The 24203-nt window shown below is 37.2% G+C and overlaps 2 long non-coding RNA genes across 3 annotated transcripts; one reads left to right on the top strand and one right to left on the bottom strand.

Moving 5' to 3' along the window:
- The first annotated feature begins 7 nt into the window (after positions 1 to 7).
- Positions 8 to 23831, top strand: LOC107714049 (uncharacterized). The gene is made up of 5 exons (XR_001636953.1): positions 8 to 63; positions 11376 to 11396; positions 12382 to 12471; positions 19622 to 19835; positions 23592 to 23831. It is a non-coding gene; the product is annotated as an uncharacterized LOC107714049 (long non-coding RNA).
- LOC107714050 (uncharacterized) lies at positions 11174 to 19720 on the bottom strand. 2 transcript variants are annotated; one of them, XR_001636955.1, is made up of 3 exons: positions 19649 to 19720; positions 14083 to 14132; positions 11174 to 11608 (listed from the first exon to the last, which is right to left on the bottom strand). It is a non-coding gene; the product is annotated as an uncharacterized LOC107714050 (long non-coding RNA). The 2 variants fall into 2 exon arrangements; XR_001636954.1 differs by lacking the exon at positions 11174 to 11608 and adding an exon at positions 12758 to 13619.
- Positions 23832 to 24203: the final 372 nt, after the last annotated feature.

Raw genomic sequence — 24203 nt, 5'->3', positions numbered from 1 at the left:
AGCTGACCTCTGACGTCATGGCGCATATGCTGTGTGCATGCAGGAAAAGGGGAAGAGTTTGAGGTTAGTCACTATAATGAGGCATATTTTTAGGGTAGGTTTTGTCTGTGGCAGTTCTCATTTATTCTGTATGCTTACTCTATTCATACTTGTTTCAGTTCAACTGTTCAAGAGTTATCGGATTCTGAAAGACTTAAACCATTTCCAAGCATATGTCACACTTTTTACTGCAGTGAATGTTTACAGTCAGTCAACACATGTTGACAATATATGAGGTTAGTTTAATTCAGTGGTCATTTAACAGGCTCTGCAGACAGTATTTAAACAACAAAACAGTTATGATTTAGCAGATTTTGTTTAGATTTTGTGGTTTACACAAGCTAGTGTACAATAATGCTTGCCAGATGACTCAGCCTTAACTCCTTAAATTATACTGTTGTTAAGACTGAGTCATAAATAATTTAAAGAAACAGGGCCCGTATTCACAAAACATTTTATCTTACCACTAAGAGTTCTCCTAAATAGCAGTAAAAGTTTTTTCAAATAAAGATTTTAAAATGCAGGCTAAGTGTCACTAATTAAACAAGTATATGTTCAGCTAACTGTCAGCCTCTTACATGTATGCTTCTCAAAAACAATTAGCGGATATGCATATAAACAGCCTTTTAATTAACAGAGTAGAATAATCATGGCCGATAGTAAGACATGCAGACGTAAAAGAAAACCAAACTGGACTCAAGAACAGCTCTTATTTCTTGCCTAGCTGGTTAATGAAAACAAGGATATAATCAAAGGAAAATCTGGAGTTGGGATAACCTCCAAAACCAAAGGTGATACCTTTATAAAAGCTCATTATCGTCAAACGTTTCTAAAATGTTTACGTTCCGAGGCAGATTGCCAGCAACAGACATTTTAGGATAGTTTGTGGCTTGGTCTTAGTGACTTAGGAGTCCTCTTCACTACTCCTAACGTTTCACAGATTTAGGAGCTAGCGCTAAAACGCTTTGTGAAATACTCTTAGAGCAAAAATTTAGGAGTCCTAAATTTAGGACTGACACACCCATTTTTTAAAAGATTTTCTCCTAAATCTGCAAGTTATGAGCTACTTTTAGCCTTAAGATGTTTTGTGAATACGGGCCCGGCCCAGATTTGTATGGAATCTTGTTTCTGCCACAGGATAATTTTTTTTTAAATGTGACTATCTGTCTCACAATTCTGACATTTGCCTCACAGTACTGAGTTTATATATCAAAATTCTTACTTTTTTTCACGCAATTCTGAGTTGAATAATTGCAAGATGCAATTCTGAGAAGAAAAGTCGGAATTACAAGATGTAACTTAAAATTGCAAGGAAAAATATTCAGAATTAGTCAATTTAAAAATCACAGTTACCTCTTTTATTTATTTTTTATTCTGTGGTGGAAACAATGAAACTGATTTGCTCAGAATTCAGAAAAAAAGTCAGAAATTGCAAGATAAAATATCTCACAATTGACTTTTTTCTTAGAAATACAAGTTTATATCTTGCAATTCTGACTTTTTTCTCAATCCGGTTACATCTCACAATTTTGTTTTCTCATAATTGTGAGGGGAAAGTTAGAATTATAATATTAAATCTCACAATTATGTTTTTTATTTTTTTATCCTGTGGTAGAAATGGGCTTCCATAGAATTGTGACTGTTTGTGTGTGTGTGTGGCAGGCAGCTACGTCACTAACTGATGTTTCAGAAATGTTTCAGAATAGATAAGCTTATAATGCCATGGAGATAAATGCTATGTTTTGTTGGTACTGTAAACAGCAATAAAGTAACAATATTTACAACAACATTGACTTAGTTAAACCAAGCCACTATCGATGTTAACTTATGATAGAAATGTGTCAATTTGAAAGCAGTGGTCTGATGCTGAAAAACAAATGGAGCCAAATAGTACAATTATTCTTACTTTTGTTTTATTTGTGGTATTATTTTTAGAGATGTTGTAGTACAAACATAAATGGGACCCCTGTGATAAAAACTAACCACAGATACAGTATGTGATAAAGGTACTCAGTTGTTTATTCCCTTCCAGCATATTACTAGGCTTGACAAGGTCTGTTTTGCCAGGCCCTGGTATATTTAGTGACTCACTGACTATCAGGGAGCATGTAAGTGAAAGTGAAAACAATATTGACAATTCAGCATTGTTAGCCGCTAGGCGTCCATGTGCCATGCTGCAAAATGATTCATTTTATTAAAGTTAACCTCTTGAATACTGAGTGGATTGTTAGATAGAGTATGAATTGCAGCAGGATATTAATAACAGCAGAGCATTATTCTATAATAGATGGAAAATATAAAGTTAAGTTTGAGGGCAATTCAGCTTACTCAACACAGCAACCTTGAACTTACCACATGAGTCATATAATAGGCTACATTATAATTTTACAGTTAGGTTTTTTTTCTTTTCTTTTTTTTTTACATTTTATAATTTAAATGACAAACATTTTGTGTAGTAGATAAGAATTAATCAACAGACTATTAATAGGTAAGCATATGAAAGAGTTTTTTTCCTCTCAAAGATTTTTGCTTTAACCTTCTGTTATGTTGGATGTGAGCTAACACGGAACATCTGTGCTATAATTGCACATTTCCTTTTTTTTTCTTTTCCTTCTGTTTTTTAGACTTTTGCAGTGAAAAGAGGAAAATCTTAAAAATATGTTTATACTCATTATTAGTTAAAAAAGAAAGAAAGAATATACCTACAGTATTCATATTTGGAGACTCAGTTGTTTAAAACTGGTTTGTCTTACCATATTATTTTCATGTATTATCTTAATTATGAACATTGAACAGTGCAAAGAGTTTTACCGTTTCCTGCAGTTTGTTATTCTTCTCGTTATTTCCCTACAGCGGCTAATGAACCGGAAGTCTCGCACATTTTTTACTGAAACGTTTGAAACTAATATTGTATGGATGTATATTATTTTTTAAATTCATGCAGCCTAGAGGAAAACCTAATTCTGACATCACATATTAGTAAAGGCAATGACAAGCAATGACTATAGAATACCTTAAAGGGACTTTGTGACAAGTGTAAAAACTTAAACTGGCAAACAGTCAAACAATAGGCCTTCCATATTTATAATTCAAGAGGGCGAAATGGGCACCACAAAACATTCCAGTTAAGGCCTATTAATAATAATAATAATATAAAAAAATCAGAGTATCCACCTTACTTGTAATGTAAAAGCTCGCGCGGCCATTTGTAACTTAAATGTGGTGCGAGACTTCCGGTGTCATTCCAATTATTTTGGCTGTACAAAAACAGCCCGTTATGCTGCTTGATATTGCAAACAGAGATTACTTATCATATTATTTTAATGTATTGTCGTAATTATACAATGTCAGCTTGGCATTGAAAATGGTCAACATGTGACCGAAACGTTTGCCTTGTTTCATTCAGTAAATTGCTTGTATTGTTTTCATCTCGCTTGTGACTCTTTGATGTTTGAGTGTGCGGACTTTTTTCAAGCTCTTCACCTGTGGGAAACTTTTTTTTGGTCTACGCAACTCAGTTGGATTATTTTGAAGGCGCGGTGAGTCTCTGGCTGCTTCTTTGTCGTAATTATACACACACACACACACACACACACACACAGGTTGTAGTACAAATAGTACCGTTTACTGCACTTATTCTTCTAGTTATTTACCTAAGGGGCACATTCCACACAAAATAATGCAGATATCGTAAGAGAAAAGTTGCTTTGAATTTGAAATGCGTTACTTATGTTAGAACTTAATAGTAAATAGGCTAATCCAAAAACTATTAGACTACAGACAATGTGTCTTCATGTAAACCGAAAGACAGAGAGGCGACTACATGCGCATTCATCTCTGTGTTTGTGTGTGTGTTATTATGGATCACTTTAGTCACACTCTGTGTTCCTGTCATCGTCCCAGCCATCAGATGGTGGGCAGCTCACTCACGGCTGGGCACTCAACTGATGGCAGCTGTCCTGTAGGAAGTGCAGTTGGCACGGGTTTATCTGCGATATCGCTCCCTTACGTCGCCTTGGCAGTGTGTCACGGTATAAATATTCAATACTTCTGAGCACACTTTTTAGAGTCTCAACTTCGTGTTGATCCAAAAAATGTGTAGAATCTTGTTAAATTGCAGCATAATGAGGTGTTTCGTAATTGTATTAATTATAAAATCACAATTAGCCACACAGAGGAAGTCCATATTGTCCATAAGAGGCTTGGGCGTCTGCATGGAGCGACATAATCTGGGCGCTACAGGGTTGCTGAGTTTACAGCAGGGGGCGCTCTTGTACAATCACTGCCCATCATGATTACAAGGGCCCCGGGGGACTGTGAGAGGCAGTCTGCTATTTCTGACACATCCTCTCAAACAAGCCTGCTTTCGGCTTTCAGAGACATTAAAGCTGCCACGCAACTCAAAAGACTAGTCACACTCTGTGTTCCTGTCATCGTCCCAGCCATCAGATGGTGGGCAGCTCACTCACGGCTGGGCACTCAACTGATGGCAGCTGTCCTGTAGGAAGTGCAGTTGGCACGGGTTTATCTGCGATATCGCTCCCTTACGTCGCCTTGGCAGTGTGTCACGGTATAAATATTCAATACTTCTGAGCACACTTTTTAGAGTCTCAACTTCGTGTTGATCCAAAAAATGTGTAGAATCTTGTTAAATTGCAGCATAATGAGGTGTTTCGTAATTGTATTAATTATAAAATCACAATTAGCCACACAGAGGAAGTCCATATTGTCCATAAGAGGCTTGGGCGTCTGCATGGAGCGACATAATCTGGGCGCTACAGGGTTGCTGAGTTTACAGCAGGGGGCGCTCTTGTACAATCACTGCCCATCATGATTACAAGGGCCCCGGGGGACTGTGAGAGGCAGTCTGCTATTTCTGACACATCCTCTCAAACAAGCCTGCTTTCGGCTTTCAGAGACATTAAAGCTGCCTCGCAACTCAAAAGATTTAATCCTGTAATTCTGACATGTATGATCCTGAACGCATTATGTAGAATTGTTCGTGCAAATCTCTTGCATAATTCGTAATTATTTACATTGTGCATACTGTGTTCCTATTATACAGTCTGATTTATTAGCATTTATTAGTTATATCTGATAGGAAAAACACTGCATTACAGTGTACCATAAAAACAAAACCCCTTACATACATGGTTCCTACTTACAAAGCATCATGGACAACCTTTGACACTATCCTGGAATTGTAAATGATTATGTATAATTGAAATTAATTTATTCATATGATTTTAAATGCATTTATTATTATTATTTCAAATTTTAAGTAGTGATGTGTTACACACAAACTCTCTCTCACTCTATAATATTTGGGTTTTAGAAAAATGTATGATTCCATTATTGTTTATTGTTAATAAATAAAGTAAAAAGGAAGATAAAGCACTGTAAAAAAAAAGAAAGAAAAAAAAGTAGTAAATAAAATCATATTACGTTTGAAAAAAAAATTACTTCAAAATTTCATGGTTAATCCAATGTTTACTTGCTTAAGTGTTTTAATTGTTTGTGAAATTTACTATCAATTTCTGTGTTAAAATTGCTTTTACATTTTTGGAAAATTATTGATTCCATTACTGTTAGTAAGTCAAGTAAAAAGGGAAGATTGCAATTTTCCTCCCTTTCTTATTTAATAATTTATGCCCAATGTAGTGTTTTTAAATGAAAATTCAATTAAAAAACAACCTAAGAAAATCAATGATCCCATTATTGTAAGTAAAAAGGAAGATTTTTTTTCCCCCCTTTGTAATTTAAACATTTCTATTAAACCTTAAGGGTCATCTTGTGACCAGTGCAGTGTTTCAAAATGAAAATGCAATTGAAAACAATCATTAGGAAAAATCAATGATCCCATTATTGTAAGTAAAAAGGAAGTAAAAGCAAAAAGGAAGATTAAGATTTTTTTCCCTTTGTACTTCCATAATGTCTATTAAACCTTTAGGGGTCATCTTATATCCATTGCAGTATGTTTCAAAATGAAATTGCTATTTACTTTCTAAAATATTTAACCAAGGTCTTGTAGGTGCAATGGGAAATTATAATCTGATGAACCTGTTGAACCTTTTCTCGGCAGACCAGGATGTTGAGAGCTCGTGTGGCGGTAATTGAAATCCTTTGACCCGCCACCAGGGCCGGAGGACCGAGGTAAAGACTTGACCATAATATGGAGCATCATTGCAAATGAAAATGGTGCTCTCTCTCCATCTCCAAAGCATTTTCCCCCTTGAATAACACTGAACGAGTTCATTCGGATCAATCCCTGGATCGTCCTGACCCTGAATGGGCTTTTTTTGGGAGGACCAAGATCTTATTAAATGAATTACTCTTAAAGTAATGGAGTCGTAATAACCTAGAGCACTCTATAGTTTTAGCATGATAAAAGCAGGCGGCGAGTATTGTCGACAACAGCCCCTCTCAAGGCCGAGGCTAGCCATGGTGGTCGCCATGGAAACATCCTACACCATTCGGTGAGAGTTGAAGGTAACACCCACTCTCATTGTTCAACGTTCGCTGGGCTAATGCATATTCATAGTCACAGCGAAGCCATTACCGAATGCTTTTATTGGTCTGTGTATCCATCTGCTGCACAATACCATTACAAATGCTGCAATTCACCTATCTATGGCCTCTTAATTAAGAGGGACTAGATTAGTAACCTTGGCCGATTTGATTAATAAAGCAACAGGAGTGTATCTGATTTGCGTGGAAGCATGATTACATTTCGACGTGGCTGCAGTGTGCAAACTTGTGTAGGAAAAGAAGAAAGAGGCGACTCAGAACAGGTATCAGGATGAGGTTTTTAATCAGTTTGAAAGAAATATTGATGCGATTGCATAGCGTTTAACAGACGACACAAAAGCGATTTGCTTGTGAGATAATTGCTTCATCAGAAGTGAACAAGGTTTGCATGAATAAAAGATAAACTCAGAGCTGGAGGCCTTGAAACATATCAGCCTCCTACACAAAAACATTCACCTTAAGTTGGTCGGCGCAATCGCGTCCTACAGGGCTACGTTTGCAACAACAGAAATAATTCAACTCTCTGCTGAATTGGATTCGCATAGTTCGGGATGCACAAACACGGACAAAAAAAGACATGGCTAACAGCGCTTTTTGAATATTCAAAATGACAGGGTTTTTAAGCAAAGCCAGTTAATCAGCCGCATTGTTCACGGGTCCAAAATGCAGTTAATTATGAGCGTTAGCTACAAGTAATAATCAGATGCTACTTACCTGTCTAATGAATGGGAAAACGAACACATCTGGGCACAGATGAGCCTCTCGTTTGGTCAGAAGGTTTCTGCGTATCCACATGGACCTGGTCGCTGAGGTAGACTGTGACTTGTTGTCAGAAAGCAGAAGGAACAACAACAAAATCACTAGTCTTCCACAGCGACCCAGACCAACGTCTGCTGAAATGGAGGATGGTATCTTTAGAAACGGAGTCGTCGTTTTAATTTTAGTGGAAGGTATTGAGATTTACTTCAATATCTTGGCGGACAGGGCTTTCGGTGATCTTTTTCAATATGCTGGATTTATGTCCTGGGATAGAACCATCGGCATGCCCAACACGTTTTATAGGAGAAGGAATTGATTTACTGTCTATGAATATGAATATTTATTAAAAGCTCTTCTATATGTGTGCTTTTAGCTTCAGAAGTAACCCGAGCTAAAGCTCGCCAGAAAAGCTCACGCCAGCGTGAATCCGGAGAAATCCAAGACAAATGGGAGCTCATAATGTGGTATTACCTGAAGCACACCTGCCCTTTCTATTGAGAAGTCTTCACACACCCTGCAAAATGTCGCCCGTATCTGAAGGCTACTGTGGCAACCTCGTGTCCTCGTGTTCGGTCTGATGAGTCTCAAAATGAAAGATGATTCAGCCAGCAAGCCCCTAGTTCGAATAACAGGTCTGCTTGAAAAGGCCCGGAAAGAGCTTTAGGTGTAAATCACACAATGAATGGTTAACAAGTGGAAACCTTTGAAAAATAGAGAAGAAATGCAAGCATTTGTGAGAAAGGCAGGCAATATGAAGAATTAAAGTACAGTTCTTGTCCATGTTTGTCCTTGTTACATGAATTGAGAAAACATGTTTATTTATAAATATTTTTAAAGATATATTTGTAATAAGTTTTTATTTATAATTTGAAAAAATATTTGTATATCTTAATAAATATTTATCTACAGTATAAATAAAAGTATACAAATAAAAAATAGACAACATTTACATTTAAATAGTTAAAAAAAACTTTATAGTAAAATATTGCTACAAAAATGACTAAATATTTTTACTGACCATAAAACTGTAATTTGCTTTTAAAAATCTGCATTATTATGTATTCTGTGATATTCTATTATATTATTGTATTAAGTGTTATTATAATTTATAAATATAATTGATGTATTATACAATTATGTATTTTGCAATGTATTATTGCATTTTATATGTAGTAAAATATAAATAAAATATAATAATATTTTATAATATTACGTATATATTTAGATTTTTGCTTAGCTTAATGCAAGAAATATTCCACCTAGTCAAAGTTGTTTGAAGGCATGCAAGTCGGTCATTTAAATTCACTAAAGCGCTAAAGTTCACAAATGTTTTTTTTTTTTTTGCATTTGCTGTTAAATTTTGACCCCACATATAATTTTAACTCTACTATTCTCTACTGACTCTACTATTTTATGCAATTTTATTTAATTTTATTTAGCGCAACCATGTAAATCTGAGCGCCGGTGCTGCATAACCCCGCCCACCAAATCTCATTGGTCCAAAATCCTTTAAAACCAAACATTCCGTTCAAAACTTGTCCCACAGTTAGAACACTTAGTGTTTCCAAGCATTAAACTCCATTCCCATCAGTCCTGCGTTCCCCGAATTACCATTAGCCACCGAGGCAGTTACCCTTGGGTATAAAAGCCGGTCATAAACGAGAAAGCACTCGGATAAGCATGCTCACGACTCCCACGTAACGCCCGCCGTTCGGGAGATAATGAAGTGATCAGTTTTAAATGACAGATCAATGCACGGAAGAGAGAGCGACAGCAAAGGCGAGGCAGGAAAGGTGCAGCGATCTGGCCTTTTCTTATAGCTTGCACATCATTTCGCTAAAAACCTCTCCGCACACACACACACACACACATCCTAGACCTTTGATAGTGACATTTGAAGAAGGACATCTGAGTGCATTTAGTTCTACCTTCCTCGGAAGACACGAGTGACTGGATTGTGCCCCCTTCTCTCTGAAAGAAGCACTCTTATTTCCTTTCAGTCCAGAGGGCTGAACAAACAACAACAAAATCCAGCCGAAAAGCCTCCTTGGTCATGGAGCGCCTGGTGCGATGTAACACGAACCGCGAGATTCAGAAATATGTACGGCGCGCAACGTCAAACTCACCTGCGCCGACAACAAAAGCGTGACTGACAGGTGTTTTGGGATGGCAGGGGACCGTCAAAGCTAAGGTTACATCGGCCCATTCATTTTGTATAAGGCCCTGCTTGGGTTAGCACATACAAAGAGAAAGCAACAATCGGGAGGCCATTGTGTCGGAGATGGCATTGAGCGGAGACTGACAGCGCGATTCTTCAGCCCCCTGAAGGAGAGCTTCATTAGACATGTGGCTACTCGCCGCCACCACCTCATACTGAGGTGATGGATTACTTTCAGAGCCCAAGCTGCAAAAGGGAAATTAGCTCGGATCAACTATGGTTTTTCCCATTAAAAAAAACATATTAGCCATAATAGGCTCCTCAGTTCATCTGAATAAAGTCGAGGTGTCCTTTTTTGCTTCGGTCCCCTTCTCATTTTCTTTAAGTAGCCAAATCCGTTTCCACACGCACTTATACATTTACTTAAGATTCCAGAAAAGTGGGAGCAAGTGAGAAAAAGAAAAAAAGGTGAGAGTACCGTTCCTATTTATCTCCGGTAGGGAGTCTATCTGGAAAATAATGGGCTCTACGTTGAATAGTAATCCTTTATTAAGGCCAGTTAAATTATGCTCTTCAGTTTAGGATGGCCGCCTTTCACCGGGCACAATTAGAAAAACTGAACACGCCGTGCGGAGAAAAAGAGCTCGGTGTCCAGCCAAGAGGAGCGAGCATTCAATTCAGCTCCTGTAACACGTGAATTAAGACTAATGTCCAATTATACTGTCGCCGCCATTTGTCTAAAGATAATTCGATGGAGAGAGAGAAACCTTTTTCCTTTGAGAATGTGCATAGATCATAACCGCGGGGATTCGTCATGCTTGTAAAACTTTATTACGATCATTCTTGGCAGGCGGAAATCAATTGTCTCCATTTTTTGGATTGTTGAGCATGTTATAGGGATCTTTATAGGCTCGGGGATATGACAGTTTGAACGTCAGATGGATTCGTCGTGTCTCGCTAATGGAGAGACCTGAAATAGCTGGTCAGGCAGATGACGAGATGTTCATTTAATAGATGGTACTTTTTTCCTTCTCTACTCAGGTGTGGAACATGTATTGGGGAAAGAAAACAATTAAAAAATGCATTAGGGCAGCCGATTATGGAGCTGAGATGGCAGATAATGATGTCAGTTAGCTTAGAAATCTTGTCGGAGACGTGTTAGACTCATTCAGATGTTTAAATGAAAATGTTCCACGGCAGATGTGGAACGCTGATAATGACTAATTGCAAAAAAAAAAAAAATGCAATTATTCAACCAGTAACTACGAAAGCACCTTTTTCCATCTGAAGCGATTAATATATCCCCAGAGTTCAGGTATGAATTGGTTTTCGATTTTAGGAAAACAAAAACGAAAAAAAGAAATAAAAAATTAAAAAGAATGTGTATATAATTATGTAATTATATAAATCCATAGATATTTTGATTTATTATTTAATTCATTTGATATGATAAAAACTAAATATTTAAATAATAATTTTCTTAAAAGAACATAAAAAAAAACACTTTTACTAATCCACACACCTTGAGTTGGCAGAGTGCAGTGATTTCACCTTTTTTGATAACGGAGAAGGCAACCATAGTGCAAAAAAACCCCTCAAAATATGTATTACTCGGTGTGAGAACACATATAGCTAGTTATCTTGCTCGTTAGCTCACTAACTCCAACTATGCATCAAAAAAATCGTCCTGATATATTTCTTTAATGCAATAACACCACAGTAACACGTCACGTCGGCCCCCAACCCGGCTGGCCACCTCTCCTAATTTGATTCCCTTCACATGAACCCATCCTTTGAGGGAACATAGCAGGAACACCTTACGTGGCTGTTCAGTCACCCCTTAAAATTGTTACCTCTCTCACTCTTTTCCTCTCTCTCTCTCTCTCCCCAGGTGCTGAGCTGAGCTGATTAGGTGGGTGACTTACAGTGACGGCGGTGACTTCCCACTTCCTACTCTCTCTCCCGCTCCGTCTCCCGCTCCCTCTCTCTCTATATATTTGAGGAAGAAACACTGCAGAGATGCTTGAATCCATCTCTTACTGATTTGCTGAGTGCTGCTGGGTGGGGCTGAGAGAGCTGCTGAGCGGATGGTGGTTCCTCAGCATTGTTCCTGTAGTTACAAATCTACAATAGAAAAGTTGACGAGAAATTTACAGTCTGGAATCAGACATGCTGCAAGTCACGACTAAATAAAATTTCTTATGTTAATAGTAAAGATTTGGTGGAATAAAGAAACATGTTTTATACAGTTGCATCCACTAGTGAAAATGGCATTTTGCATTTTAAAAATTTTATTGCAGTTTTTATCCATTAAAAAGTATATTATCAGAGTAACACTTTGAGTGAAAATTCAATTGAAATAAATAAATAACATGTTTGTATGTTCGTTTTGATTTGACAAAAAATTTAATAAAAGTAATATATATATATTGCATGCATTTGCAATTCATTTATACATAATAATTAATGCAATATTCTGAGACCATTTTAGTTTTGATATACAATTTTCTTTTGAAATACAAAAGCAACTGTGATCTGAATTTAAAACAATGATAAACGATGGTTAAATTAATAACATAGCCCTCTCACCCTCTTCCCCAATTTAAATAGCTTTGGTTACGTTTCACAAGCAACATCTGTTTTGACCACAGCTGTTACAGATGTAACGGTACATCGGATAATTGTTATTGTTGTTAATATGTGCGGGCCGGAGTGTGGTTGTCAGTCAGTGGTGTACAGACCGATTTCTCGGTAATTAACGCAGGTAAGAGCATATGATTTACGGTAATTGCCTTGACAAGGGGGCTGAGTGAAGCTACACTTAATTACCTGAACATGCTCTCTCACAGAAGCCCAGTCAAAACGACCTTTTACCGTTTTTTCCTTTTATTTTACAGTGCTGAAATTGGAGAGATATGGAGGTGGTGAATTTGCTCCGCACCCCCCAATCTGCCTGTCAGAGGGATGCTGAAAATTTTCGGTTTGAGGTAACTGGCAGTCATGAGAGTGCACATATCTGCGGTTTTCATGTTTGTCTGTGATAACTCTGCACTTTTAGATAAACACATTCAGATTTCACCGAAAACTTTCTATATGGAAAGTGTCTGGTCTATTTAAAGAGACACAATGTTGCAAACCCTCTGATTCAGTTAAGATTTTTTCAGCTGCAATCAGATTACCTGGATTGTACATTCATGGCAAACCATCTAAGCTTGTTTTTATAGCAGCAAAAATCAATTCTGCCATTTTCAAAACTGCAGAATGTCGCAATGAAGTTGACCTCATGGCCGTTGTGCTCAAATCGAATCTGATTGTCTCTTATAGTCATCGGCGTCAATTTAATACGCTGTGCGTTTCCGAACAGGCACGTCTCTTGTTAATCAATAGGTAGAAATTTTATTTAACACATTTCGGCTGCATTCAACTAGATTTAAGCACCGTTTCCTGGACGCGTCACGCCACCTGTCGCTATCAAAACACTTGGATGGCGAAAAAGAGATTCTAGTGCTAAAACCTGAAGGGATGGAGAGGGTGGTGAAGACCGCTGTCACGAATTGAGTGACGGTTTAGAACGAGTGTTAAAAACGGCAACATGACAGTATGCGCCACGTGACCGTGTGCTATTGTGTGGGGGAAGTGCGGCGACTCCTGCTAGCGGGGTGTTTCCTGGGGTGGACGGCGAGGAGCGCTAGCGATCAGTGGGAGAGCAGTAGATACGTCTATGTGAACTCGAGCTTTCGCCGTCAGTCAGGGCCCCTCGCTGGGCCCACCTCTGATGTCGAATTTCAGTCTGACTTTACTCTGCAACCCCCTTCCTTTCCACCCCCACCCCCATTCCACAGATAGGTCGCTGGGCAGTTTATGGCACCGCAGCGCTGAGGCGAAATGCTTTTTGTCCCTCTGTTGTGTTTTTGTGTACACTCGCCATGCTCCGCGGCACTGGCGTGCATCTGTGCTCGGTGCCGAACAAAGGTCCATAGCAACAGGAGGATCGCGGCAACTGGATACCACGCCTGTTTGATCTTTAAGACCTCTCCTTGATAAGTGGCCGTAACCAGGGCAACCAGGACGAAAGGGTTCAATGCATTGTTTCAATAGGTAGGGCTTAGGTAGGCAGCACAGGTCAGGATTTATGCTGGAGTACAAATAAAAAGGGTAAGAATTACATTTTGGCCAATACCGATAAGCTTATAGTTGTATCTTATTATTATATATATATATTTCCCTTTATACTGACTTAGTTATATTTTAGATAAATATATACATTTATTTACAATATATACTTGTTTCCCCATATTATTAGTGTTTAAAAAATTTCGCTGAGTGTTAAATGACAGCAAAGCTAATCTAAATGTAAAAATAGGGAAAATGAGCATCCGCAATGTAATATTCAATATCAGCTGATACCAATAAGCAATAATAAATCAATCATATAAAATAAATAAATAAAATAAAATAATATTTTACTTATTTAATTTGTAGCCTATCATTATCTATCTGTCTGTCTGTCTGTACACACACACACTAATATCGTCCACTATATTGAGCTCTATTTTGCAGTTAAAATGTTAAGGATGCATTAGCAAATTCATACTCACACACCACCAACAGATGATGTCAGCGCTTCTCCTCACAGTTTAGTGAAAACCTGGAAAAAAAACACAGAAATTGTCATGGTTACATAATGGATAACTGCACATATCGACTCGCATTCTACATTCATTTCAAGTCTCAGTGGTCGATGTTTATCTGTAATTAAAACTAGAAAGGAAAAGATATATCGCAATATCTCTTCCGAGACCTGCTCTGATTTGCACGACATACATGCACCATCTCCTCCACAGCAGCCGAACCCTGCTGCGCACAATCTTAGTCCTGCTCACTTCCTGCTTTGTTATTCAATTGCACGGCCTAACAGACACTCTCTCACCGAGAGGAAAGCCGAGCTTCTTAGCCTACATACCCTTGGGATCCGTGTCCGTGGAGGCGAATGACACATTGGACCATGAATAAGTGTCCGTTTGGAGACAGGAAAACATTTGCATTCTGAACTAGATGGCCGAAAACTTGAGGATATTTGACTTCAGTGAAGGTTTTGCTGGATCACTGGTGATTAATTTGGGGGAAAATAAATAAATAAATATATATAAATAAATAAATATATATATATAATTTTTGTAATTAGTTTATTTTATAAGTTTCATATATTAAAGAAGTTCTTCAACTAGATAAAGTATAGTTAATCGCTAAAATTTTTTCTTTCTGTAGCAGACAATGTACCAGCAGATTTGGTTTAAGGCCTTACGCTCCTCGTCAGCCTCTCACCGACCCCTCCCATCGCCTCCAGTCCCCCAGTGGACAGCTGCTCCACAGCTCCACGTCCCCCACTGCTAGACTGTCACTGGCAGTGGCTGATTCGCACTTCAAACACAGCCACAAATGGCCATCACTTGTACGCAGATTCTCTCACGTTTTGATGTCCGACCTACTCTGGAAAATGCGTATGTGGAAAAGCGGTTTGCCATCTTCAAGGTTAGGGGCCAACGTGAAAATGGCTGCGTTAAAAGGCCCTTGAGGTCTTGATGATGCTTCAGTAGATTCCACAATATTACACAAGGCTACCCTGCAGTCTAATATCGCTCTGAAATATCAACACCAAACAAGAGGTGCCTGAAAGGTCCCTGAAGCTCAAATCCAATTCAGAGCAACAGTTCAAATGCACAGCGCTGTGAACTCAAACACTATCTAGAAGGAACCTGTTACCGCCGGGGAGCTAAGTAAGCAGTGGCTCTCTTAGGATTTATATATATTTAAACAGCTGTTATTTGATATTGGATTGGGGAGTGCTATAACACAAGGCGAGCTGTAACACTGTCAGTTTAACTGATTAGAAATCACTATCGTACATGACCACCATCCTCCTGATAAAAATACACAGAACAACTTTGAGGTTAAAAGTAGAACCGAATGCCTTGGTTATAATTTGCGATTAAGTAAAAGGATTGTAAAATCAAAGAACAGGTTTCACCTGATTCAGATTCTCATTTAGTTTGATATTTAACATTCACATTTTTTAGTACACTGTTTGTTAGCAAGTGTATTTCTGTATTAGTATAACATTTAACTAAATGTTTGCCATATGGCCACTACTTTGAATTAAAATAAAATTAGAATAACGATGAGAGCAAAATAAATGTATAATGCTAATGCTACAATCCATTTTAGGACATAAATCATAAATAAAACAGTTTAGAGATTAATTGTATGTTTCTAAACTACTTGGATATAATATCCGCATATCTGTTAGCTACAAATTCAAGTATGAGCTATGTAATGCAAAAAATACCAAGTAACAGACGTTTAAACAAAATGCTTTGTTTGTCACCTTTTGTCTGTCACTTTAAATGGATCCACTGAATAAAAACAAATGTTAAAAACGATGAAGACCACGTTTAACGTCTAGTTTAGTGTATCTGGTGACAAAGTGAGTTTATCTACATGTGAAAAGTCAACACACTGTGTTTTATTCAGACCTACTCCAGTATTTTGGTAACCAAGCTGCATCTAATTGCATTAATTGCGCATATCCTCTTGTTTGAACACCTGCTCTGAACGATTTTTTTTTCTTGCTTGCGAAGTACAGACCGCGACATGCACCGAACCATTTGGGCTGCCATTTCTGGAAGTGTTTTTCCATGTAAATGTGTCATCACGACGCTCACAGACAACCTGTCACCTCCGCCTGCTCGCGCGCATCCATAGCGACCGCACGTGATCGATGAGTTCTGAGGCGCAGCCACGCGCCAATGAAACAGCGAGAAATTATCGATAATTTCGCTGTTTGTTATCTACTATTAAGCTTTTCTGCGATTGTTTGTCAGTTTATAGGTGGGAGACTTGTTCAGTTAGGTTTAATCAAGCTTTATTGGAGTACTAAAGATTTTTAGTTTATATTTCGGTGTACGTGAGACCTGGAAATGTAGCTAACGCGTTTTGTTGACAGGTCTGTAACTCTTTTTTTTTGCTACTAGTCTGAAACTTTGATAGAATATTACAATATTTATATGCTTAAAATTGATCTACTATAGATATTTACAAAGTATCCCTAAATAATGCCAACCTTTACAACCACATTAACCATGGTTTTATTGTAGTAAAAGTATAGACACCATGGTCTTTTGGCGTGTTGATTACCATTTGTATAACCACAATTTTACTACAAATGCCACGGTTAAACTATGGTTAGTGTAGCAAAACCATGGTTAATTTGTGGTTACCATGGTTTAACTATAGTGACCATGGTCTTTGGTTTTATTTGTAGTAAAACCATGGTTAAATTTCGTAAGGGAAGGGTGCTGTTGTTACAACCTTCCTCACTGTCCACTGTTACACTAACATAAAACATTAATGTGTATGATGTTTTTATTCATTTTAATTCAAAAAGCAAACAAAATTTGAAACAAATATATAAAAATACATCAAATGCAGACAAACAACTCGTAGAGTGTGTCCATGTAATGTTTCTCATTTCGTGGATCCAGTTTAAGTGTTAAAAAGTGCTGAAAGTGTTACAACCCTTCATGTCTGCTCTGCCATGATATTTCTAGTTTTCAAAACGTAGATGAAAAGCTTAAGTGGATTCTATATATCAAACCAATGTTTCTTACCTCGTTTTTTTTCTGAAGAAAAAAAAAAAATCAAACAAGACACCCACCCACCTTAGAAGGGTGGTGGTCAATGTAAGATTCTCCTCTGTAGCTCATTTCTAATTTGATAAACTGATGGTCTTACAACTCCCCGGTCTCTCCTACACACATAATGTATGTCTGTAAATCAGATAGGACCACAAGGTTGACCAACCATAATTACATACAGCATACCTAATTTAATTTCCTGACAGATAACACCGTTTATTTATTATATTTGTAATGAAGAGTGGTAATCAATATTGCACAGAACATCTCCGAGTGAGATTTATCTGTGCATCATCGAGAGACAAAAGTGGAATCATTTTTAAGAATCTCACAATATGCACTTTGAACGCGTCAGCATCTAACAGGTGGTTCAGAACATCTGTTCAGTGCTTAAGAGGTTTGTCACTAAGCCCCACGCAAGAAATAATTCATTCTGACTAGATTAACCAGCCTACAGCTCAGTCTAATTTATGTTCATCTAGAAAAAAGCTTTATTTTATCTTTTTTTCTCCATTGTGTGTACAACAGCATCTCGGTTTCCACCCATTTAAATAATCATTTAAACTCTATGCATTTCTTCATCACCAAAAAGTGCATTAAATTCACTGCTGCACGTTGCAACTTGCAACAAATAAAATTTGGTTTTTAATTTAAGTGCACTAAATAGTGCCTTGATCTATATACACCCACAATAGTATACATTCAGAAACCAAAAGCTATCAGGAGGAATTCTTGGGGGTCAAAACTGCAATTTTCTCAGGGAGGCTTTAACATTAGGGCATCTACTTCCAAATAAATCATTCATTTGCTAAATTGTCCCGGGGGCTGATCCCGTGCTGTTGGAAATGATTGCCATTGACTCCCTTGTTCTGTGCTGTGACACTGGGAGCTGTCCAGCACTGTGGTGCTGAAATTGATTGAAGTGCAGACGCCTAGCGAATATCCGGCGGAAGCTAATTATATGCGCCCTTTTACTCACATTTTTTTTTGTGAGTGGGCATTGAGCACGTTGTTTTCGATGTTTTCAAGAGTTCATCAACCTCCTTGATGTTTTTTTTCACCTTTTTTACATTCCGCTTGTGGAAAACGGGCACTTTTGCAAAGCATAGAGCGTTTTAACAATTATTTTCCCTTGTAAATGCATATACACAACAAACTTACCTCTAACCTATTTTATGTTTTTAGTGTTCTAAGAGGTCAAATTTAAAATGTAAAAAAATTAAAATGCTGGTATCATTTGCTTGCCCTCATGTCATTCAATATCTATTTTTGTTTTTTGCTATGAAGTAAAACAGAGATGTTAAGCAGCTTTAGTCAGTATTCAGTGGAGCAAGATGCAATGAAAACAAATGGTGACTGAGGCTGTCAGTTCGTAACATCATCTTTTGTCTTCCACATTCAGTTTGGAATGACATGAGGGTGAGTAAATGGCTGAATTAGAATTTTTTGCCTGAACTATCCCTTCAGGCAAGCCTTTTTTTCTTCTTCGTACTGAACGAGATATGAATGACTCCACACACAAGCCCACCTGGAGATGTGTGAATTCACATATTCCCCCCGAGGGCTGGAGTTCAGCCTTCACTTCATTGCATTAAATTGCCATCGGAGTACATTGGAGCTAAACGTTGAGGGAAGGCCACCAGGATCACCTCTATATGATTAGCGCCGGCAGAAAGATGAGGATGTAGAGGACTGCTCTGATATTGGATTTGCCAAGGATAACTATAATAAACAGCTCTTCAAATCTAATTGTAGTCATTCGCTCAACACACCAGCTGGGGAATTAGGGATCGTGAAGGAGCTCCTCTCCTATAATCAATAGAAGTTTTGCAAAAGCATATTGACTTGGGGGGAGAACGATTATTTTGATTGAATAGAAGATAGAACAGAATTAACAGTAATGAATAATGTCGCCGTTTTTGAACCGGAGGCTTTCAACAGAGAAAAAATAAGCTGACAAACACTGCGAAGTCATTTATAAAGGGGTGCATTCATAGGCTGGCTTCACAATAGACGTCCATCATGTTTTACACAGAGATTCGGCATGCAAATCCCACCGCAAATTACATCTAAGTGACTTAGACATGCTGATGCTCTTGTCACCTGTTGATCAGGATCATCAACACTTGATGTAACTTTCCCCACAACACACACATTTTATTTTTGTGCAAGAAATGCGACTGACACCAAATGCATTCGGATTCGACATCACAGTCGTTGTAGTTTATATTCTAGACACATTTTGTTACAAAATCGAATCATTAGTTTCCTAATATTTTGATTAAAACAAACAAACAAGATTTCTGAATTTGATAAACACATGACTCGGATCGCTATAGGGCGTTGGATGTTTAAAGAAAAATAATTTAAAGATCTTAAATGAACTCTATCCTCACCACTTTGTTTCTGGTAGACATCTCGAAAAGCTCTTTTTCTGTTACAGAAAGATATGAAATAAAGGATATCTTACGTGGCTTTGCTGATGCGCTTCGGAGGACGCTTCGCTGGAGATGACAGCCCGTCTTCTTCTCTCCATGTGCTGTAACAAAAGCATCCCATACATACGAAGCCTGTCCCTTTAAAGCCTTGCTGCATCCCTGCAGGTGGCCTGTCAATTTAGCGGATCCGAATGACGTCACTGCATGGCTGGAAAAACTGTAAGTCAACTTTCATAATAAAAGTCAATCGGGATTTTATTTTAGTGTTCCTTTACATTTAAAATGAGCCTGTTGTTAAAAATAAATCATTCAAATAAATAAAAAGTCAATAAACCTAAGAATGTTTGCTTGTTTTATCTGGGTTAAGATTATTTCCCTGCTTGGCTATGCTCATCTAGCTGCTCTTTGGTTGTGTAAGATGGTCTCCTGAAGATGACCAGCTAATAGTGACCAAACTCATTCTAAAAGCAGCTAGCAGACCAGCCTGACCAGCAGTGTTAGTATTGTTAAAGTAAATTAAAACAAAAAGTAAATTTGTGTGTTCAGTGACTGTAATAAATATAAAAACATACATAATTGTGAGATTTGTGAACAAAAATGAGCTGAAACCAAAATATATTTTCATTTTTTGTTCATGTATGTATTTATTTGTTGCCAGGGATGACAACAAAACGTATTAAAATACAATAAAAATAACCACAAAGTAATTTTTAGATTGTTTTTGATACGCTTTGTTATGGTGTTTTAAACCTTTGCAACTCACTATGATTAAATATGAACAATGCACAAAAGTGTGTTTTATGTAGGCTACTTTATATCTTTCTCATACTCCATTTATGTTTTAATAAAAGATGTGAATAGGCTGAACTTAAAAAAAAAAATAGGTAAATGTCTGTGTTAAATGCAATGACATTAAATAATTTCCAGTTTAAATAAATCTCAAGTAAACTGCAAAAATAACTGTTGCCGAAACAAAATGTTAAAACTAAAATAAAAACTAAATGTACCAAAAAAAATATAAAAATAAATTCAACGGAAGTTGAAAATTGTAATAATAATAACAATAAAGAAACAATTAAAAATAAATTCAAAACTACAATGAAAAAATTGGTGTAAAATTGCTAGTAAAATTCACAAACAATTACAAAAAACAAAGGGAAAGTAACATTAAATTAAACATGAAATTTTAAAGTAGAAAAATTTAAATCGTGTTTTTTTTTAAAACCTACTCCAAGAATCTGTTTTATTTACAACTTCAAAAAATATATTTTTTTTACCTTGTATAAGAACCTTGCTGACCAGGATGGGAGCCCCCCATGGGAGGCCGCCCCCCCCCACCAACAGCCTATATGGTTATACAGAATTGATGTCTTCTTTCATTATATATTTGTTTGTGTGCATGCTGATTAGCTCACCACCATAAATAGATGACACAGCATCAGCAGCCAGGAAGACTGTGAAGGTTAAAAACATGCAATTAATGTTTGTAATGTAAAGCGCCCTCCTACACACATCATGATTTAGATGCACACAGCGTGTCACTTGGCATTGTGCTTTTCCTTGGCATCTCTAAATTTGTCTAGTCACAACTACAATATTTTATAAGGGCATTTCAGTTTGTGCATGTTCAATAAAACACAGCAGGCTATTTATAGGCTATATTCTTTTTGTTCATGCACAGTTACTATCATATCAATCCTGGTCTTGCTCGTTTTGAATGTCTCTCTTATCTGACACACCCAGTTCAGGTTATGGAGCTTGTACTAATGATCAAATGATATAAATCATGTGTGTTAAATAAGGCACACATTCAAACCACTGTATATATGAATTGCATGTCAATTGCATTTCATTATAAACTCATATGCTTTTGTATGGATGCAAATCAGTAAATCAGGTTTTAAGATTAATGTTTGACACCTCAGTCGCCTTTATCTGCTATAATGACCTCAAATTTGGCAAAGTCTTAAAATTGCACAATGCACAATGAAGCGTTCTGTCCTATTGAAGGGCTTTGATTAACTTTGGTCAGGGTGCACCACAGCCCTGCGTGAAGCAAATCGGTACCAGCTTTTTTTTTGTCTTTTTCTTGCACTGTTCATTTTAACAAGTGTCAGGGGAGGCACATTGTTGGCTTTAGCAGAAGGAAAAAATGCACAAAATAACACAAAATAATCCCTATTTGGGTAACTAATTACAGTTAATATGCAAACAGGTGTATATTAAACCCATAACTGAGGCACTTTTGTCATAGTCACATTTTATCGACTGGATTCAGCCCAAGTTACTGATCTGCTTCCGATGAATACACAGTGATTTCATATAATGTCTTTTTTTTGCTTGTTTGAATAAGTAGATACGGCACACACTGTCAAAACATTACAAAAATCAGCGAGGAGCCATTTTCAAGGTTTTTTTTTTTTTTTTTAAAGAACTAGTGATGACACAGCATCAGCAGCCAGGAAGACTGTGAAGGTTAAAAACATGCAATTAATGTTTGTAATGTAAAGCGCCCTCCTACACACATCATGATTTAGATGCACACAGCGTGTCACTTGGCATTGTGCTTTTCCTTGGCATCTCTAAATTTGTCTAGTCACAACTACAATATTTTATAAGGGCATTTCAGTTTGTGCATGTTCAATAAAACACAGCAGGCTATTTATAGGCTATATTCTTTTTGTTCATGCACAGTTACTATCATATCAATCCTGGTCTTGCTCGTTTTGAATGTCTCTCTTATCTGACACACCCAGTTCAGGTTATGGAGCTTGTACTAATGATCAAATGATATAAATCATGTGTGTTAAATAAGGCACACATTCAAACCACTGTATATATGAATTGCATGTCAATTGCATTTCATTATAAACTCATATGCTTTTGTATGGATGCAAATCAGTAAATCAGGTTTTAAGATTAATGTTTGACACCTCAGTCGCCTTTATCTGCTATAATGACCTCAAATTTGGCAAAGTCTTAAAATTGCACAATGCACAATGAAGCGTTCTGTCCTATTGAAGGGCTTTGATTAACTTTGGTCAGGGTGCACCACAGCCCTGCGTGAAGCAAATCGGTACCAGCTTTTTTTTTGTCTTTTTCTTGCACTGTTCATTTTAACAAGTGTCAGGGGAGGCACATTGTTGGCTTTAGCAGAAGGAAAAAATGCACAAAATAACACAAAATAATCCCTATTTGGGTAACTAATTACAGTTAATATGCAAACAGGTGTATATTAAACCCATAACTGAGGCACTTTTGTCATAGTCACATTTTATCGACTGGATTCAGCCCAAGTTACTGATCTGCTTCCGATGAATACACAGTGATTTCATATAATGTCTTTTTTTTGCTTGTTTGAATAAGTAGATACGGCACACACTGTCAAAACATTACAAAAATCAGCGAGGAGCCATTTTCAAGGTTTTTTTTTTTTTTTTAAAGAACTAGTTGTTCGTGTATAATTAGGCAAATATAATATGCATCACTTACTGTAATGTTTATTTATTCATTAATATTTAAATGCGTTTTGCTGCAGATTCAGAGCATATTTTGCCCCCAGCCACATTTACACACAGTTTGGGCTAATTTTAAAAGAAACAGCATGCAATAACCAAGTGGACTTTTTATTTTGACAATTTTTATGGAGGAATTATCAGGTTTAGTCTTTGCTTCAAATGCTCTGCTCTGCTCCGCTTCCTGCTCTTTTATTCATTATTTTTACGAGGCTCAACCACATTTACCCTTTATTAATTTGATTTTTGACAAATCAATAATTGAGTTTAAATCAGGTTAACCATCTTTCCAGCTTGCTGAATGCTGGCAATTTTCAGGTAAACCTGATAAGAATCTTCAAAAGTTCTGAGAGAGCTGATTTTTTAAAAGCTGTTGGTATGAAATAATGTATAAAATGTTGCATGTTTAATGAGATATTTGTTTATTTGAAGCATGCACTGAATTCATACGGTCTTTTAGGATGTGACAAATCCAGGATGCTAATTTCCGAGCTCATTAAATGGACACCTAATGACCGTTTGTCCTCAGTAAGTGAGATCGATGTGAGTCCTCAGTGTGTGCTGAGGAAGTGAAGATGTTACGCAATTGGAGAAGACACTGATGAGTCCGCAGAGGAGGTGCCCCGTTCTTGCTTCGACTTTATTTAAATGCTAGTCTATGCTTGTTTACAAAACCTACACACGTTTATGCTGTGGTAAAGAAGGGCTGTTGTAAGTCGTAATGGCTTTGATTAATTCCAGAAGACATTAGAGCAGTATAGATCTGTGTGTCCATCATCTTGCAACTGATCTAACGTCTTATGGCTTTACATTTTCTTGGCTAATGTCCAAAGGGAAGCAACAGGCCTGTGCATTTCCCCTCTGAAAATTTAAGTACGATTTTGTTTGTCATTTTTCCTCACCTGAATCGAACCTCTTTTCCCTGTTAAATTTAGCACATTCTTGTTTCAGCCCAGAACCTTTGTGAGCTTCATAAGATGGACCAATTTTAAATGCCAGAATCTCCTTCACAATAATAAATGGGATTAAAGTGCTGTCTATGCTCAACAAAGAAATGGGGAAATTATGTTTT

Source organism: Sinocyclocheilus rhinocerous, unplaced genomic scaffold, assembly GCF_001515625.1.
Source record: "Sinocyclocheilus rhinocerous isolate Xijiao unplaced genomic scaffold, SAMN03320098_v1.1 scaffold568, whole genome shotgun sequence".
NCBI lineage: Eukaryota > Metazoa > Chordata > Actinopteri > Cypriniformes > Cyprinidae > Sinocyclocheilus > Sinocyclocheilus rhinocerous.
This window is presented reverse-complemented; position numbering and strand designations above follow the sequence as displayed.